General features: G+C 42.6%; 1 protein-coding gene across 3 annotated transcripts in view; it reads left to right on the top strand.

Annotated features, from left to right (window-relative positions):
- POU2F3 (POU class 2 homeobox 3) overlaps nucleotides 1-19,415 on the top strand; it is a 99,057-nt gene that overhangs the window by 46,416 nt on the left and 33,226 nt on the right. The window contains exon 1 of one of the 3 annotated variants that reach the window (XM_082201055.1): nucleotides 16,208-16,472. The exons of the other annotated variants lie outside the window; for them this stretch is intronic. The gene's annotated coding sequence lies outside the window, so the exon portion shown is untranslated. Of the gene's footprint in view, nucleotides 1-16,207; nucleotides 16,473-19,415 lie in introns of those variants that run through there. 3 annotated transcript variants of the gene reach the window in all.

Here is a 19,415-nt window from a genome sequence, read left to right as displayed (position 1 = left end):
CCCAGAGCTCAGGAAACCTTATTACAGTCTTTACTGTCTGTTAGAATCCAGTTGTCAGTCAGGTTATTCCAAGCCCCGAGGGTACTACACTGTCTAGGCAGGTGCTGTAACAGTTCAGTTTGGTGGCTCAATACACATAAAACAGTTACACAGAGAACTAAAGTGTTTCGGTCCAAACCTGACTCCCCAGCCAGAGTTCTTCCCTGTAGTCAGTTGCTGGCACAGCTGCAGTTTGAGATGGAGAGTAGAGTTTTAAAGAGGAGAAACTAAACTGTGAGAACAATGATGTCTGCAGGGTTGGTAGAGTTTGCGCTGTCCACACCGGGCAATGTTGAGCAGAAAAAATTATAGCACAGTGCCTCCTTTGAGCAAGATGTTTTGCTTGCTGCAGTTCTGCAAGAGAAAATGTCCACAGTCTGGTCATTGGCACTGAGTTACATTTCCTGGAAATCTCTGCTTCTTTCTCTCTCCTTTTTAAGACCAAGTTTCTAGCCCTCATGACAGAAAATGTATGAGTGAAAGGGCAAGAGCAAAGAATGCTTGCCGAAAGCTCGGGGAAAACAAAGAGATGGCTGGATAAGATTATAAGTGGCTGGAAGCTTCAGTGCCCCAGTAGCTCCTAGCCCTTCCCCAAGGCTAACAAAACCAGCATATGTTATGCAAAATAGATAAAAATGCAGAACAAATGCATGCAAATTTGTGTCCTTTAATGGAGATTAGGCATATCATGGACATCTTTCAGCAGCTGTTAGTCATGATGAGGTCTGGATGGAAGTGACATGCTCAGAGGTAGTGTACTTAGGAATAACAACAGCTGCTTCTGTGCTTCCAAAGGCATCTGATGGGTCACCATGGAAAGCAGGAAGCTGGACTGGACTGACTCTCCTTTAGATCCAGCAGGGCTTTTATAAAGTTGCATTCTCAAACGATGCAAATCGGTTACACTTCCATTACTTACACCGGTTGCAGAATCCTCTCCTCCTCCCGTCCTGTCACAATCCCTTGGCGCAGAATTTGAATAGATAGCAGGGCGCTAAGTTAGGTGATCAGGGTGCCCTGACTTTTTTCTCTGGCTGAGCCAAAAGTGGAGGCCTTCCAAAAAGCAGGCTTTGTATGGCAGAGCTGATACCATTCCTGTCTCCTGACATGCATTTCCCAGCCTCCACCGCAAGGCTCTCACTCCTTTGAACCCCTTTGAAGGTGTTAAGTACTAAGCTTGGGTGCATTTAATTAATCTTCTCCAATACGAGCCAGCTGTGAGCTAACCGATTTTTAATTTGGTGAGCTCTGGGCTTGTTGCCCTCAAGGGTTTTTTTGAGGCTTGTTTGCTTTTTGTCATCTTCTGTTGTGTTCTGTTGGCTGCTGCATCATATCTCCCTCTTGTTTCTTTCTGCCTGGTCCCAGTTTCACTCTGCCCTTCCAGAGCCTCATCTCATAAGAACATCAGATGATCCCTGATCCATCAGGCCAATGGCCTACCTATTCCAGAATCCTCTTTCCCACAGTAGCCAATCTGATCGCTTCCAGGAGCTCAGAGAAAGGTAGGAAGGCAACAGACTTCCCTTACTGTTTGCTCATAAGAGCACAGCTGCAGCAGGCCAGAAGCCCATCTGCCCCAGTGTCCTGTTCTGACAACTGGATGCTCCAATGGGAAGCCCTTGGAAAGGACATGCATCCCACCTGTATCACACAATAGGGTTGCCAGCTCAAGAACATCCAAGACCCTGAAATTTCAGAGCCCACACCTGAGACCTAGTGATGGCCCCTGGTGATGGCACAAGGGGCAGGCCCCAGTGGTGTCCTTAAACATGACACATCCAGCATGTCAAAGAATCATAGAGTTGGGAGGTACCCCAAGGCTCATGCAATGCAGGAATCACAGCTAAGGAACCCCTGACAAGTGGCCCTCCAAACTCTGCTTGAAAACCTCCAATGAAGGAGACTCCACCTTCCAGGGTAGTCCATTCCACTGTCTGGCAGCTCTTACTGTCAGAAAGTTATTCCAGGTGTTTAGTCAGAATCTCCTTTCTTGTCATTTGAATCCATTGGTTCAGGTTCTATCCTCTCGAGCAATAGAAAACAAACTTGCTCCACCTTCCATGTGACAACCCTTGAGATATTTGAAGATGGCCATCGTATCACCTTTCAGTCTTCTCTTCTCCAGGGTAAACAGACCCAACTCCCCCAACCATTCCTCATAAGGCTTGGTTTCTAGACCCTCAATAATCTTGGTTGCCCCCTTCTGCGCATATTCTAGCTTGTCAATATCCTTCTTAAACTCTGGTGCCCAGTTTATTCAAATCAAAAACACACGTCAAAGTCTAAAAAATGAGCAAATGCATAATGGTTTGCAAATTAAGTTAGAAACCTTAGCTAAGGTCCAGGGGAAGTGAGGGGATCATAACTTCTCACCTGCTTAGGGAAGCTGGGTACGGTAGATGCTCTTGCCCATCTGCAGATTCAAGGAGAGAGGTATCAAAGGCTACTAGCTGTGATGCTTTCTTGGCAGGTGTCAGCTAAAAAAGAAAAGGGCCACAAAGTTGCAGGACATTATCTGACTAATCCAAATCCAGTTTGATGGTGTCACTGTACTACATAGCCAGTTCATATTGGCTGTGTGACAACATCACAAAGCCAACTCAGAGTGAGGGCAGCATTTCATGGGCTTATTCTGAGTAGAACATCATTTTCAGAATGCTCTGCAGGTCCTCTGAATTATCACCAAAAGTGGGTGCGGCGAACTGGGTCATTTCACCTCAGCCTCAGTTTTTAACGGCTGTTGGGCTACGGGAGTAACAAGTTGCCTTTCTCAGTAGCGTAGTTAGGGGGAGCGGTCTGCACTGGGTAGCAGCTTCCAGAGGGCTGTCCAACCACAGATTGGTGTATGGGTGCCATCATCAGTGGGCCACCTTTCCGTGGGCCCAGCATTGCCAGAGAAAGCAGCATGGGCACAGCCAGGAGGTGGGGTGGCTCGCCCCTGCACCCTTGGGCGACTTGCCCCCACTGCCATGGGTGGCTACGCTGCTGGCCTTTCTTACTCCTGATCTTTTTGTTTTTGTTTATGTTTTTATTTTACCATCTGGTCGGTTGTGCATGTCAGTACATGAAGGGATGGTACTTGAAAAGCTATTATTATTGAAGAGCAATGGTCATTGTATTGCATCTCTACATAGGATGGCTTTTCTGGGGTTGGAGGGGGGGACACAAAAGTTGGGAAGGTGATGTGTGCGCATAAGAATCTGCACTCCCCACCTTGCCAGACTTCCCCAGCATGACTTTGATCAAGTGGCTTGGACATAGCATCTCTTAAAGGTAAAGGGACCCCTGACCATTAGGTCCAGTCATGTCCGACTCTGGGGTTGCGGCGCTCATCTTGCTTTATTGGCCAAGGGAGCTGACGTATGCTGTGGCCAGCATGACTAAGCTGCTTCTGGCGAACCAGAGCAGCACATGGAAACACTGTTTACCTTCCCGCCAGAGCGGTACTTACTTATCTACTTGCACTTCGTGCTTTTGAACTGCTAGGTTGGCAGGAGCAGGGACCGAGCAATGGGAGCTCACCCCGGCGCGGGGATTCAAACTGCCAACCTTCTGATCAGCAAGTCCTAGGCTATGTGGTTTAACCCACAGCGCCACCCGCGTCCCTTTCTAGCATCTCTTAAGTCATTCCAAATTGCCCTTCCGTTCTCTGAGCAGCTGCATAAGAACATAAGATGAGCCTCCTAGATCAGGACAGTGGCCCAGTACAGTGGTACCTCGGGTTAAGAACTTAATTCATTCTGGAGGTCCGTTCTTAACCTGAAACTGTTCTTAACCTGAAGCACCACTTTAGCTAATGGGGCCTCCAGCTGCCGCCGTGCTGCTGCTGCGCGATTTCTGTTCTCATCCTGAAGCAAACCTGAGATACTATTTCTGGGTTAGCGGAGTCTGTAACCTGAAGCGTCTGTAACATGAAGCGTCTGTAACCCGAGGTACCACTGTATTCCATTCTCACAGTGGCTGACCAGATAGATGCCTGGGGGAACCTGCAAGTTGGACATGAGCCCAACATCACTTTGCTCACCTGCCATTCCCGGTGACTAACATTCAGAGGCACGATGCAGGAGGCATGAGAATGGAGGTAGAACGTAGACATCATGGCAAGATAGAAATGATGTTTGCAGAAACCCATGAATAACTGATGGGAGCAGGGTGGGATCCATGTTCCTTCCCACCACCCAGAAAAGCAGGATAAATTTTATCCCAAAGAGGCAGTGTTGTGCGCATGTTTGAATTGTGTTGTAGATTCCAATCTGTGCTGTGTCTGTGAAGGGTCTAGATTTATTTAGGCTGTTGCACAGAGTGCAGGCTAGGGACAGAGAAGATGATTTGATTCAAATTTGGGTTTTTTATTTTTTATTTTTGAAATTTTATTTGCAATATTGATATTACATACATACAAAAAGGAATACAGTTATACAAATAATACAAATTACCTTAACTAACATGTACCAAAAAAGGAATAATAAAAAGAAAAATGCAAAAAAGAAAAAGTGTTTGGGGGGAGAGAGAGAAAAGAAAAATATCAAGAGAAAAGAAAAAAGATTGACTTCCTTCAACTGCTATACAATTCCTATAATCTCATATCTTTGGTTGTCTGTAACCATTTTAAACTTTGTGGAGAGACAATTTGTTTACCTGTGGAGTTTTTAATTGGGACTAAGCCAATCATAATTTGGGGAACCTACCTTCTTCATCTAATTTATAAAGATGAAACTAGCAGAAAAAGTAAGAAATAAATCAAGTGGAAAAAATCAGGAGAGGTTTGATTCAAATTTAAAGGGGAACTTCCCTCATCTACACTTTGCAAAAGCAGTATGCAAAACGAAACACAGCCATCCTTCAAAACGTATACTTCTCTGAGTTTTGCAATGCTGCTCTCCAGGCTAGCGATATGTACAAAAATGCATATAGTAAGGTAAAGTGTGCAGAAAAATCCATATAAGTTATCAAAATTATATTAGGGGGAAATGCCTTACCCCCCAAAAAATAAAATGTGTCTATTAGGGAAAATTGCATAAAAGCAATTTTTGGAGCAATTTGCACTAAAACACTGGTGGGTTTTCAAGACAAACGGTTATAGTTTGTTTGTTTTGGGTTGTTTTTTTTAAGAAAACTGATGTAGAAATGTGGAGAACTGAACTTTAGACTGTTGTTGGCATTCGTCTGTCTTGGGAGACAATGGAAGAGTGCATCTTCAGGGATAAAGTCAAACTGTTGGAGAGTTACAGCACCTGCTATGGCTATAGAGACTGATACAGGAAGTACATGTTCTATATTTCTGGTGGGACAGATGACGTCATCTTGGTTTTGCTGCTACAGGTGTACCATATGACAGTGAAATATTCAGAGAAACCGAAATTTACCGAGTCACACATCCTTAGCCCTGGGAAAGGATAGTTTGAGGGCCTACCAGTTGCCAAATCAGCCTTATCTAGTTCTTTGTTATTATTCTGCAGCTGAACAAGCATATCAGATATTTGCTGGATGCTAATATTATTGCTCACTTGCTCTGCCTGGTCAGTTCCCATATCTGAGCGTAAGACTGAATTTCCCATTCACCCAGAAGTGGGATATTGTTTTTATGGCATGTGATTTGGCTAGCTAGCATGAGTCATCTCAAGATATATTTTTTCCCCTTGTGAACAAACCCCTTTACCTAAGAGTGTTTGCTTTCTGCTTGTGGTGCATGAATTTCTGGAATGTGCAAGCTGATCAGAAGCTCATCTTCTTCTCTGGTTTATCTTGGCATTTTGAATGAAAATTGGAATAAGAAGCACCTGGCTGCTGGATCAGCCCTAATAATGTGTACCAAAATGCATATACTAGGGTAAAATGTGCACAAAATTGCATATACAGTCATACCTCGGCTTGAAGTTGCTTCAGGTTGAGAGCTTTCGGGTTGCACTCCATGGCGACCCAAAAGTAACGGAATGTGTTACTTCCAGGTTTTTGTTTTTTTATATAAAATTTTTTATTGGTTTTACAAAATTTTTTAAAACAAACAAACACATAAAAAGACATACAAACACGTATTGTTTCATAACATTTTTTCCATAAACCTCTCTTCTTGGACTCCCCCATACCTCCCCTTTCTGCATCCCAATGTCCATAGTTTTTTGACAACTTCTAAATATTTCTTTCCAACCTCTGTCATCTTAATCTTTTCTTTAATCTAATCTTATATCACTGTAACCCTTTCTTTCTGAAAACCTCGACATTCTAGCATTCATCAAGTTTATAGTAGTCCTTAAGATAAATTTTAAATTTCTTCCATTCTCCTCCGCCGTCTCCTTTCCCTGATCACGGATTCTGCCAGTCATCTCAGCCAGTGTCATGTAGTCCATCACTTTGATCTGCCATTCTTCCAGGGTGGGTAGATCTTGTGTCTTCCAATACTTTGCGATAAGTATTCTTGCTGCTGTTGTAGCGTACATAAAGAAAGTTCTATCTTTCTTTGACACCAATTGGCCGACAATTCCCAAGAGAAAGGCCTCTGGTTTCTTAGGGAAAGTACATTTAAGTACCTTTTTCATTTCATTATATATCATTTCCCAGAAAGCCTTAATCTTCGGGCATGTCCACCAAAGATGATAGGAAGTGCCTTCAGTTTCTTTACATTTCCAACACTTATTATCAGGCAAATGGTAAATTTTTGCTAGCTTGACTGGGGTCATGTACCACCTGTAAACCATTTTCATAATATTTTCCTTTAAGGCATTACATGCCGTAAATTTAATACCGGTGTTCCACAACCCTTCCCAGTCAGCAGACATGATGTTAAGACCAATGTCCTGTGCCCACTTAATCATAGCTGATTTAACTGTTTCATCTTGTGTATTCCATTTCAGCAGCAAATTATACATTCTTGACAAATTCTTAGTATTGGGTTCTAACAGTTCGGTCTCTAATTTTGATTTTTCCACCTGGAAGCCAATTTTCCTGTCTTGTTTGTAAACCTCCATTATTTGATAATAATGGAGCCAATCTCGTACTTTAGGTTTCATTTTCTCATGACTCTGTAATTTCAATTTATCTCCATCTTGTTCCAAAATTTCCCAATACTTTGGCCATCCGGCCTCCATATTGAGTTTCTTCAGTGCCTTAGCCTCCAAGGGTGACAACCATCTAGGGGTTTTGTTTTCCAACAAGTCTTTATATCTTATCCAAACATTAAACAACGCTTTTCTAACAATGTGATTTTTAAAGGCCCTATGCACTTTGACTTTATCATACCATAGATATGCATGCCAACCAAATGTATTATTAAAACCTTCTGAATCCTAGATATCTGTGTTCTCGAGGAGCATCCACTCTTTCAGCCAGCAAAACGCTGCTGCTTCATAGTACAGTTTTAAGTCCGGCAGGGCAAATCCCCCTCTTTCTTTTGCATCTGTAAGTACTTTAAATTTTATTCTGGGCTTTTTGCCCTGCCAGACAAATTTCGCAATGTCTTTCTGCCACCTCTTGAAACAGTCCATCTTGTCAAGAATCTGCAAAGTTTGAAATAAAAATAACATTCTAGGCAATACATTCATCTTGATAACTGCAATTCGGCCTAACATTGACAATTTCAAATTTGACCATATTTCTAGATCTTTTTAAATTTCTGACCAACATTTTTCATAGTTGTCCTTATACAAGTTCAAATTATTAGATGTCAAATGAACCCCTAGGTATTTCACCTTCTTAACCACTGTCAAACCTGTCTCTTCTTGAAATTTCTCCTTCTCCATGACTGTTAAATTTTTTCCTAAAACTTTAGTTTTTTGTTTGTTCAATTTAAATCCAGCTACCTGGCCAAATTGTTGAATTATCTCCAACACCTTTTTCGTACTAGTGTATGGCTCTTGTAAGGTCAATATTAGGTCATCTGCAAATGCCCTTAACTTGTAATGTTTAGCTCCGACCTATACACCTTTAACCTGCTGGTCATTTCTAATCATATTCAGCAACACCTCCAGAACAGAAATAAAAAGCAATGGGGAAATTGGGCACCCCTGTCGTGTTCCTTTTTCTATCTTAAGTTCCTCAGTTATCACATTATTTACTTCCAGGTTTTGCCACTCGCGCATGCATAGACGGTCAAAATGATGTCACACACATGCACGGAAGCAGCGAATCGCGACGTGCAGGCACAGATGCGGGTTGCGTTTGCTTCTGGATGCAAATGGGGCTCCAGAATGGATCCCGTTAGTATTCAGAGGTACCACTGTAAATCATGAAAAGAACATGTAAAATGAATTCTATTAAGGAGAAATACCTGACCAAAAGGGAAGTGGGTGGCGCTGTGGGTTAAACCACAGAGCCTAGGACTTGCCGTTCAGAAGGTTGGCGGTTCGAATCCCTGCGACGGGGTGAGCTCCCATTGCTCGGTCCCTGCTCCTGCCAACCTAGCAGTTAAAAGCACGTCAAAGTGCAAGTAGAGAAATAGGTAGCACTCCAGCAGGAAGGTAAACGGCGTTTCCGTGCACTGCTCTGGTTTGCCAGAAACGGCTTAGTCATGCTGGCCACATGACCCGGAAGCTGTACGCCGGCTCCTTCGGCCAATAAAGCAAGATGAGTGCCACAACCCCAGAGTCGGTCATGATTGGACCTAATGGTCAGGGGTCCCTTTACCTGACCAAAAATGTGTATATTAGGGAAAATCTAATCCAGCATCCTGCTCTCAAAGTGGCTAACAAAACACCTCTCCTGGGAAGCCCACAAGCAAGAGGTGAACCCCACAACCCTCTCCCCACTTGTGATGCCCAGCAACCAACATTCAGAGGCGTGCAGCCTCTGAAGTAGCAAGGAGGAGATGCTGAGTGTGCCATGTGGCCCAGATCCCACAAATGGAGTGTGGGAGCTCTCCAGCAAACAGCCTAAGGCTGTGGGGTGGAGGGAGGCCGCAAAATAGCCGTTGCTATTTCCAAGAACTTTTTGGGAGAATTTCATCAGTCCTCGAGACATTAGGCAAGAGGAACTGGCCTCCTGTTTATGAGAAAGACTTGTAAGTGAAACATTCGAGTTGGTTTGACAGGGCCAGAGGCACCTGACTATCTCTGCCCGCATCTCTGTCCCTCCCACCGGAGCCCTGCTGATGTGCTGTTATTCATTCATCTCGTTCCTGTGGGGCTCAGCCTCAGCACTGCTGTGTCTGCAGGATGTCTTCATGAAGCAGCTTTGTGCCAAAAGTTTATAGATCAGTTACAAAACAGAGGGTTGTTTTTTCTTCTTCTCATGATCATTATTAGACGTAATCGTCCTCCTATCCTTTCCTTTGCCCTTATAGGTAAGGGAAAAGCTGGAGCAAGTAATTACAGGCAGGTTGGGAGATGTTCCTTCTTCATCACTCTCCTGTCTTGTGAAATGTTTATGAAACACCTCCAAACGGGTTATGCAAGTGAGCTTTGATCATTTTCCATCACCCACCATTTGTTGTTCAAGTTTTGTTTTGTTTTTGTTTAGTTGGGGTTTTTTTTCTCATCAGCCTTGAAACGAGATACCCATCGATCATGTGCCAAGGTGACCCTGGAAACTGGATTAGGCTTCTGCAGAGCAACCAAACATGTGATCTGCTATTGCCCGTTCATTTCTCACAAAGGCCGTGTCACCTGTTGGGTTATAGATCCCGAAGTCAGATCTTTTAACAGGTGCTTTTGGGTCTGCATACATGCAGGAGAAGAATATTGGGGATGAAACTGACAAACAGGCAGTGCTGCTTTCAGATGCAGATGATGGATTCCACACAAAAAAGAGCTCCCTCAAGTAGAAATCCAGCACAACAAAAAGAAAGGTTGTGATTAGCTGTGATCCCTGCATTGCAGGGGGTCGGACGAGATTAGCCCTTTCAACTGTACAGTTCTATGCTTCTGTGATTCTAGGTTTTATCCCAGCAGCATACTCATTGTGCTTAATTATTATTATTATTATTATTATTATTATTATTATTATTATTATTATTATTTTATTTATACCCCGCCCATCTGGCTGGGCTTCCCCAGCCACTCTGGGCGGCTTCCAAAAAATATTAAAATACTATAATACATGCTGATTTTCTACAGGCAATGAGTTTTGGGCATCCAAAAATATGCACTCTGAAGCATTACAAGCCCATTCTGCCAATTTGATGCATTTGTTTCTTAGGTTTGTGTTCCTCCATTCCTCAAAGGACTGCAACTAGCTCTTCTCTCTCCTCAGTTTTTTCCCTTTGTAACAACCCTGGTGAGGTAGGTTAGGCTGAGAGACAGTAATTCACCCAGTTAGCTTTGCAGCTGTGGGGAGTGAATTTGAACCTGGTTCTTCCAAGTACAGGTCTAACTGCTGTACCACACTAGCTCTGTACTTAGAAACAGGATGAGGGGGCTAGAACGGAGGAGCACATTTTGGGATGCTCCTTTATATAAAAGTATTCCTCCAAGAGAAAACAAAACAATGCACATCTAAGACAATATTGTTATGAATTTGTTGGGTGCCTGGACTCCCCCTTCTAATTTCTGGATGCCAGACACTATGGTACTGGTCTTCCCATGTCCAAGCCAGCCTGAATGGCCAAATCCTTTAAGCAAACAAAGACAGGACGGAAACCACCAACAAGGCAAAGGATGCAGAGCCCTGTCCTGAGCTGAGAGATAGCTAGCGGGAGACAAAAGATAGAATTGCAGGAGGGAGGGGCAGAACTGGAGTGGGTGGTGATGCAAGTTGAAGGAGAGTTGGTTGCATTTGGCAAGTTGTTTGCAGGGTGGAAAAAGGAGGGCCAGAGCACCATGGGGGCTGGCAGTGTTGCATCCAACATTGCAGCCATGCGAGAGACAGAACCCGCTTTCAGTACAATGCTCGGAACTCCTCCAGAGTTAAGGGTGCATTTGTGTGTAAATAAACCAGATATCATAAAGACACCACAGTCTCTGCTTTGCTTCATTTCCAAAGGAAAACACAAATCCTGTAACCCCTAGAATCTCTCACACAGCTGAACTCTGTGCTTCTGATCTGCCACTCAGTAAGACCAACTTGTTAAAACCCATCTGGCTTTGGAAAAACTTTGCTTCCTGCACCTGCACATATTGCTTCCTTTTAAATGATTTATAGATCTGCACGTCTCCAGATTGTCAGTGGGGATGAATCTATTGACTACAAAGGCTGGGGATATTCTTTTTTACAAAGTTATCATTTTAAAGTTGCTTTGCATATTGATTTGCAACCATCCATCAGCACTAAGGACTCCAGTCCTGACAATGTTCTCCAGACTGAATGGAGGTGTCTAGTTAAAAAGTGAAAATGACAGAAAAAGGAATCACAGTAAAGTAAACCCACAGGGGTTTTTAACCAGTGGGCCATGGCACCCTGGGGAGCCTTGAATGGTGGTGAGGGGTGCTGTGGGCAACACTGGCCTCTGTTCACCAACCCTTGCTGTTGGGAATTGACAGGCAAGTAGGAGGCCAGGCAGGTGCTGCACTAGCTTTTCTTGTGCTTGTTGTGTGCAAAGCTTGCCTGGGAGCAGAGTGCCCAGTGCTGAAGAGGAGCCTTTCCGCCATGCAAGCCTGGCATCACTGCCACTGCTGCCACTGCTGCTTCCCAAGGTAAGGTGCTGGCCTCATGTTCACCTTTGGCCAGTCTCCATTGGGCCACTAAGGCTGGGGGCATCCTCTTCCCAGGACCCTGAGGGGCAATGTGAGGAGGCACCTCTCTCTGGGGCAGGGGGGGTGCAGCTCAGAGACCGGGGTAGCAGCGGTGGCTGCCTGGAGGACTCCCAAGGAGAGGATGCTGAGGGAACACTCCACAAGGGAGGGTGTTCGAAAAAGGGTGAGAGGCTGCCAGCTCTGCAGGCAAGGGGTGACATCACTGGGCTCCTGAGCCCCACAGGGGTGTCACAGAAAGAATGCAGTTGGTTAAGGAGCCAGGGACTCAAAAAGGTTGAAAACCTATGGCCTAGCAGAATATATAGGAAGGAGGCAGCTTAGCAGATGAACAGAGGTAATCTTGAATGCACCTCATTATATAGTAATGCCAGCCTCTGGCAAGATTGTAAGTGGGTGGGGGTAGATTCTGAAATTTGAAAATATCTGACTGCTTCATCCTTTCTCATTTCTGAGAGATTCTTTTTAAGAAACAGCTTAGTGGCGTGGGACTTTATGATGAAGAACTTAGAACACCTGGATGTAGGCAGATATTTTTTTAATGGAGTGAACGCAATATACAGAGATCAAAAGGCCAAAATGATCATAAACAATATTGTGACAGAAGAAATAAAGATACAGAAGGGAACACGACAGGGATGTCCACTCTCCCCGTTGCTGTTCATAATGGTATTGGAAGTACTTCTGAATTCAATCAGACAAAACGGGAAAATTAAAGGAGTGACAATTGGACAACACGCTTATAAGACCAAAGCATTTGCAGACGATTTAGTCATCATGACGGAAGACCCAATAACTACAATAGAAGAAATCCTAAAGGAAATAGACCAATTTGGAGAAATAGCAGGCTTTAAATTAAATAAGAGGAAAACAAAGATGATGGTAAAGAATATAGATCAAAGAACAATAGAAATAATCCAAGAACAGTCACAGATACAGGTGGTTAAGAAAATAAAATATTTGGGGATTTGGCTTACGCCTAAAAATATAGACTTATTTAAAAATAATTATGAGCCAGTGTGGAGAGAAATAAGAAAAGACCTGGAAGCATGGGGAAGACTGAAACTGTCTCTTTGGGGAAGGATCAATACTATTAAAATGAATGTATTACCGAGGGTATTATTTTTATTTCAGACCATTCCCATAATTAAGGGGAGTAGAGTGTTCAAGGAATGGCAGAGAGTACTATCAAGATTTATATGGCAGGGCAAAAAACCCCGTATAAAATATAAACTGTTGACAGATAGAAGGGAAAGGGGAGGCTTTGCCTTACCGGACTTGGGACTCTACTATGAGGCAGTATGTCTCTGCTGGATAAAAGATTGGGCCAAGCTAAAGAATAAGGAGTTACTCGATTTAGAGGGTTTTAATAACAGATTCGGCTGGTATGCCTATCTGTGGTGTGGTAAGAGGAAAATGCATAAGGGGTTTGAAAATCACATTTTTAGAGGCCCACTTATCGAAGTATGGGAAAGATATAAGTACATACTAGAACCTAAGATCCCACACTGGCTTTCACCCCTCGAAGTGATGAGCCTCAAGAAAATCAATATGAGTGGAGACTGGGCAACATATGAACAACTGCTAACGAAAGAGAATGGGAAATGGAAATTAAAACCGTATGAGCAGATTAAGGGGTACGTGTATGACTGGTTGCACCATGTCCAAGTTAACGAGATGTTTAGAAAAGAGGCCAAAGATAGAGGGTACGCAGATAAAGAATCAAAATTCCAGACGGAAATTATAAATAGCGAGGTGAAAATAATATCTAGAATGTATAAGATGTTGCTGGATTGGAATTTGGCAGACGAAGAAGTTAAGACAGTAATGATCCGATGGGCCAATGATGTGGGCCACGCTATACAATTTGAAGATTGGGAGAATGTATGGAAAGAGGGTCTGGATTTCACCGCGTGTATGACGGTGAAAGAGAACGTCATGAAGATGTTTTACAGGTGGTACATAACACCTGCGAAATTGTCAAAAATGTACAAAGTAGACAGCAAATGTTGGAAGTGTGAAGAGAAGGAGGGTGTTTTTTATCACATGTGGTGGGAGTGCAGGAGAGTGAGAGAATATTGGGAGGAAGTATATATTGAATTAAAAAAGGTTCTAAAATATACGTTTACCAAAAAACCCGAAATTTTCCTGCTAGGAATACTAGGGAATGAAATTAAGAAGAAAGACCACAAATTTATGTATTATGCAGTAACAGCAGCAAGGATAGTCCTTGCTCAGAAGTGGAAAAAAAAGGAAATGCCAACAATAGAGGAGTGGAGATCGAAGTTACTAGACTACGCGGATTTGGACAGATTGACTGGAAAGATCAGACATTTAAGAGACCAAAAGTTTGTCAAGGACTGGGGGAAATATGTGGATTACTTGGAGCATCTTAGTGAAGGTCAAATAACGTTAAGGGGATTCAGAGAAGCACTGTGAAAGAGGAAGAGGTATTGTCCAAGGTAAATAGAGGTAGAAGAATGTCTAATGACAATACATACTAGGTAATGTGTATCTTAGAATTTTATTGCGGAAGATTTACGGGCAGGTTGAAGGAAGTCCAGGAAGAAACAACTATGTTAATTTGACAGGTGGAAAACTTTTTATTTGTATATATGGTATATCTGTCTTGTGTTGTTATTCTTGTTCTTTATTCTTATGCTTTAGTATTTCATTCTTTTTTTCTTTACTTTTAGAAAACTAATAAAATATTTATCTGCAAAAAAAAAAAAAAAGAAACAGCTTAGCCCAAGGTAACCAGCGGAAGACATCCTATCAGTTTACAAAATCTAAGATGAGGGGTTATCCAGTGCAATGAAACAAGAAAGGGAGAAAATTAACAACAATTAACACCCGAGTCAAAGATTCGCAAACAGATTAGCCGACATCAAGCAACTGTAAAAGTTTTTTTATGGAAAGGGAAATGAAAAGAGAGGCAATTAGCTTAATAGCAACCCAAATTTTCATAATATTTTCTGTGGTTAATAAGCACAACTCGAGCGATGAGCTTGCAAAGTGCAAATTTTGTTTTCCTATGTGGGTAACAAACTCCTGTAAATGCTTTTGGCTTAGTTTACCTAAAACCAACCCCTCTGAGATGGGTCAATTTAAAAACATGAGCCAAAGTTCTGCTACACGCCAAGCAGATATTCTTAAAACCACAACTCTGTAACTTGCACAATGGATCTTTCCTCCGTACATGCACCTCACTGCCCCTTCCCAAATTTCCCCATGAGTGTTGAGGGTGCAGAGCAGGAAGAGGTGATGGGGGTGGCGTGTTCCCTTGTGCAAGTGTAAATTCTTACACTTAGCACTGCACTGAATACATTCAGATGTTAAAGGCAAAAGAGCCTTTTCCAGGGCAGGAAGCAGTGCCCCTGTTAGCAACTCTTGCAGAAAATACTGGCGCGTGAGACTGGCACTGTAGGAAAAAGTACCTTCTCCTGTTCCTGTTCACCTTGGTTTATTTGACTTTGGTATTAAGTCAGACAAAGCCCCAGGAAGCTTAACAAGATCTGGAGCTTTGTCTCGGTAATCTGCATATGAATTTTCTTCTAGATCTGCATAGGCAACTTGAATATTGAGAAGGAGTGGAAAGATCAGCTCTGGATCCAGCCTTTTGTGGTTTGGTTGCATTTCTCATTGATAATAACTGGCAGCGATCAGCAAGACTTGGAAGGAAGGCAGGAGAAAACCTATAGAAACAAGCAGCAACTAGGAATGGGTGATGATGTTTTCAATCATGTATGCAAACTGAAACACAGCTATCCTCCAAAATTCATACTTTTCCAAATTTTGCAATGCAGTTCTCCAACCAATGTGTATGAAAAAAATGCACATTAGGGGAAAGGATGCATAAAAAGTGTTGCATATGTTGGTGGAAATCTGGTATGGAAAATGCATTCTAGTATGAGAAATGATGACATTACTGTGGTACCTCAGGTTACATACGCTTCAGGTTACAAACTGTGCTAACCCAGAAATAGTACCTCAGGTTAAGAACTTTGCTCCAGGATGAGAACAGAAATCGTGCTCCAGTGGCCCGGCGGCAGTGGGAGACCCCATTAGCTAAAGTGGTGCTTCAGGTTAAGAACAGTTTCAGGTTAAGAACGGACCTCTGGAACGAATTAAGTACTTAACCCGAGGTACTAGAAAACTGCATGTTGAAAGGTGTTTTTAGCACTAAAATTCAGAGAACTTTTCACGGCGATAAAATAAAAAACTTCGGAACGCTGCAGGAATGCGGAGATCTGAAATCAGTTGTTGGGGAAATGAGAAGCCGAAACTGACAGGATCTGTTTCTCAGGTTGGCGGGCTCTGTTTTGCTATTTTAAGCCTGCCAGTTTATCACGAAAATTCTGAGAACAAGGGAGGGCGATGCTAAGCTGAAAAGAAATGAAACAGCCCAAACTGGCAACCAGCTTGCAATACCAACCCTACCTCATGTTCACATGATGTTCGCAGCTAGGTTGCAAGGGACACACCCCTTTTGGCTTGGACCGCTTCCAAACACTTCTGTTTTGGCAGCCGCTAAAAAATTGATCTCAGTTTGGAAATAACTTGCGTTTCTTCTGCACCTGGTGCTGACTGGGACCGTCCTGTTCATGGGCAACCGAGGGTATCATTCCGGTAGCTGACATACTTCTCCCTACACCTGGTGACTGGTTTGGATTTGCCCTGGAGAGTTGGCTTTAGACAAGAACACATGAAGCCTTGGGTGTTCTTTCGGATCTTCAGGAGCGGTGGCTACGAAGAAGGGCCTGCCATGCTTTTCTGAGTTTGGTTTTGAGCTCAGAAGGGACAAAGGGGTGAAAGGTATAACCTTTTAGCTTTTCCTTAGACTGCTGGGAGATCCTAATTGTCATTTGAAACATGGTCCAGATTGTTGGTGACTAGGGAAAGAGGGTGGTAGACAAAGGATCATGACTTATCCTTTGAAATGCACAACAATAGAGCACTGGGCAGAAGGGGTTGCAATAGCACCCTTGCTTTGACTGCAGAATAAGGGGGAAATATTCACAGTCATGTGGGTTGGTGGTGTAGTTCTTTCTGAAGACTCTCACATCCACTTCCCCCTTTTATAATCTTTTACCCTTGGGCATTAAGATGCTTTTTAAAATAAATTTATGTATCTTCTTTTGCAAATAAAAAAAGTATTAATTAGGAGGAAATTGCACTAAAAAGCTGGTGAATTTCTCCCTTTAAAAAGACGATCACAAATTTCTGCAATATGCAGAGAACTAAATTGAAAATGAGAAGGTGAGAGTAGCAAAATTGACAGAGCCTTTCATGTCTAGGTGGGAATCAGCAAAAACTAGATCTCTGTCTTGTACAAGCAAAAGTCTCTTCTGCTTCTACGAAGCCCGACATTTCCACCTGTTCCAAGGTGGTGATCAAAGATTTAAAACAATACAAGATGGGAAAGCAAAGTTACATATGTATTGTTTTTCAGGTAAAATGTGATATTTAGAGGCACCTTCCAGGGTTTTCATCCTCAAGGTTCCTTTGTGGCTCTGAACTAACTTTACAGAGAACAGGGCAATGTTGCTTCTTTTCTTTATGTGTCAATTAACTGAAGCCCGTCAAATGTTTCAAGGACAGAATTGTAGATGCATTCGATGTTTCTGGTCTTACAGTTACAGTACTATGACCTTGGACAAATCGGCTCCTTGCTTAGTAAGACAGATGCACAGGCTGCAGGATGGTGGTACATTGTCCTTGATTAATGGCAGCATGGAAAGAAAGTGTTGATAAAACAGAAACAGAGAAGTAAAAGGAAATAGGACAAGTGGGAAAATGTTAATTTATTTCCTAGCCAAATATTTTGTTCACGTAAACAGAGGGGTCATTTTAGTCGTGTTTTAACGGCAATCATTATCTGCTCTCTCTTACACTCATCCAATTTGTTAATTCCTACTTACTTACTTACTTTCTGCCTCTTTTATTCTTTCCCTTCTATTCATTTTGGCCAAAAGTTTATAACTTGACAAGAGCTTAAATTGAATATATTGCCTGACACCACAGGGAAAGTTTCTACAAACTATAATCTGCCTTTTCAGATGAAAACTAAACTACTTTCAAATTTGGCTCTAGATCGGAACAGTTTACCTGGAGAAATCATGCATTAGAGGACCCCAAAATATTCTCAAGAGATTGAACGCATCTCGTTTTAATCTGATTGTAGCCAACAGAGTTTGGAGTGTGCCTAATGTAAATATATTAACTCACCAAGCAGTCCAAACCCTTCATGATTTATTTCATTCAGATTTGTCGGGAGTGTATGCAAACGAAAATAAAAATCCTTTTACAACCTGGGTGGCTTTTTAAAAGGGCGTTAGACAACTTTCAGGAGCATAACTTTATTAATAGCTGACAGCTAAATGGAACCTCCATGTTTGTATGAAATCTACCTCTGAAGACCAGCTGCTGGGGGCAATAAGAGATAATAAGCATGCATTTTCCACTGGTGGCTGTAAAAAAATATATGATGGATTAAATGATGGACCTTCTGTAAAACCCACCGTTTCCTTTTCTTCGTTCTACTTTCTAAAACTGCCACATTGCTAATTTCTTGGACGTTTTAAGTTTCCCTTCTATAAAATGTCCAAGATACTAACAACATGACTTGCATGAGACTGTGAAAATTCAAGAAATAGTAAGACAACAAATGTTTGTTTGTTGTCACTAGATTATGGACCTTTCAAGTTGATCCATTCATTCTTCTTGTTGCCTTCCCTTTGTTCAGTTCACTCAAAATATGCTATTCTTGCCTTAACTGTTCTATGGTGGGGGGGGGGGAATCCAAGCTTTTTGAAAAACAAAGGTGGCGAATGTGGGAAGGAATGATGGGCTCAGGGCACATTTTTAAAATTCCCCTCCAAAAATAGTAGCAATCCCAAGTGGACAAAAGCAAACAGGGGGGTTGGGGTGCTGATCTGCGGCTTGTGAAACTGTACTGTTGTGTGTGTGTGTTTTTTTAATTTTTAATTTTTTGCTTTGGGCAAACCTTTTGCGGTTCCAGTTTCACTCTGTTCTCTTGCCAGGTGAGTAAACGATGATTAGTCACTATAATCATCAAAGGCTGAGGGCAACCTGGTAGGATGCCTGGGCTCTGATGTTCGTTGTGCAAATCCTCTGAGAAATACCTTTTGGGGTGTTTCTTTCCTTTCCTGCTCTAATCCTCCATTCAAAGCCTGACAAATCCCAGTTACTGCTCAAAATCTACTGGGAACTCTCCTGTTTATGTTTTGGCCTTTTCCCTTTTCTTCATCACCTTGATACCAGTTTGCCTCGTTCAGTGTTGTCCACACCGGCAGGCAGCAGTTCTCCAGGGTTTTAGGCAGGAGACCTTTCCAGACCTGCCTGGAGATGTTCGGTATTGAACTCAGGAACTTCTGCATGCAAAGCAGATGCTTTTGGCCCTTCCAGGTGCATGTCCCTGTGTCATTTGTGTGGCACTGGTACACATTCCCTCCAACATTTCTCTGATGGAAATAGGGACATCCTATTCCATAATAATAATATTTTTTAAGAAAATTTATACCCCACCCATCTAACTGGGTTGCCCCAGCCACTCTGGGTGACTTGCAACATATAGAAAAACATAATAAAACATTAAATATTTAAAAACTTCCTTATACAAGGCTGCCTTCGGATGCCTTCTTCAGGTTGTATAGTTACCTATCTCCTTGGCTTGCGGGTTGCATAACTCGATACCCTCCAAAATTTCTCTGACAAAAATAGGGACGTCCTAAGGGA

Source organism: Podarcis vaucheri, assembly GCF_965113315.1.
Source record: "Podarcis vaucheri genome assembly, chromosome: 15".
In the NCBI taxonomy this organism is placed as follows: Eukaryota; Metazoa; Chordata; class Lepidosauria; order Squamata; family Lacertidae; genus Podarcis; species Podarcis vaucheri.
This window is presented reverse-complemented; position numbering and strand designations above follow the sequence as displayed.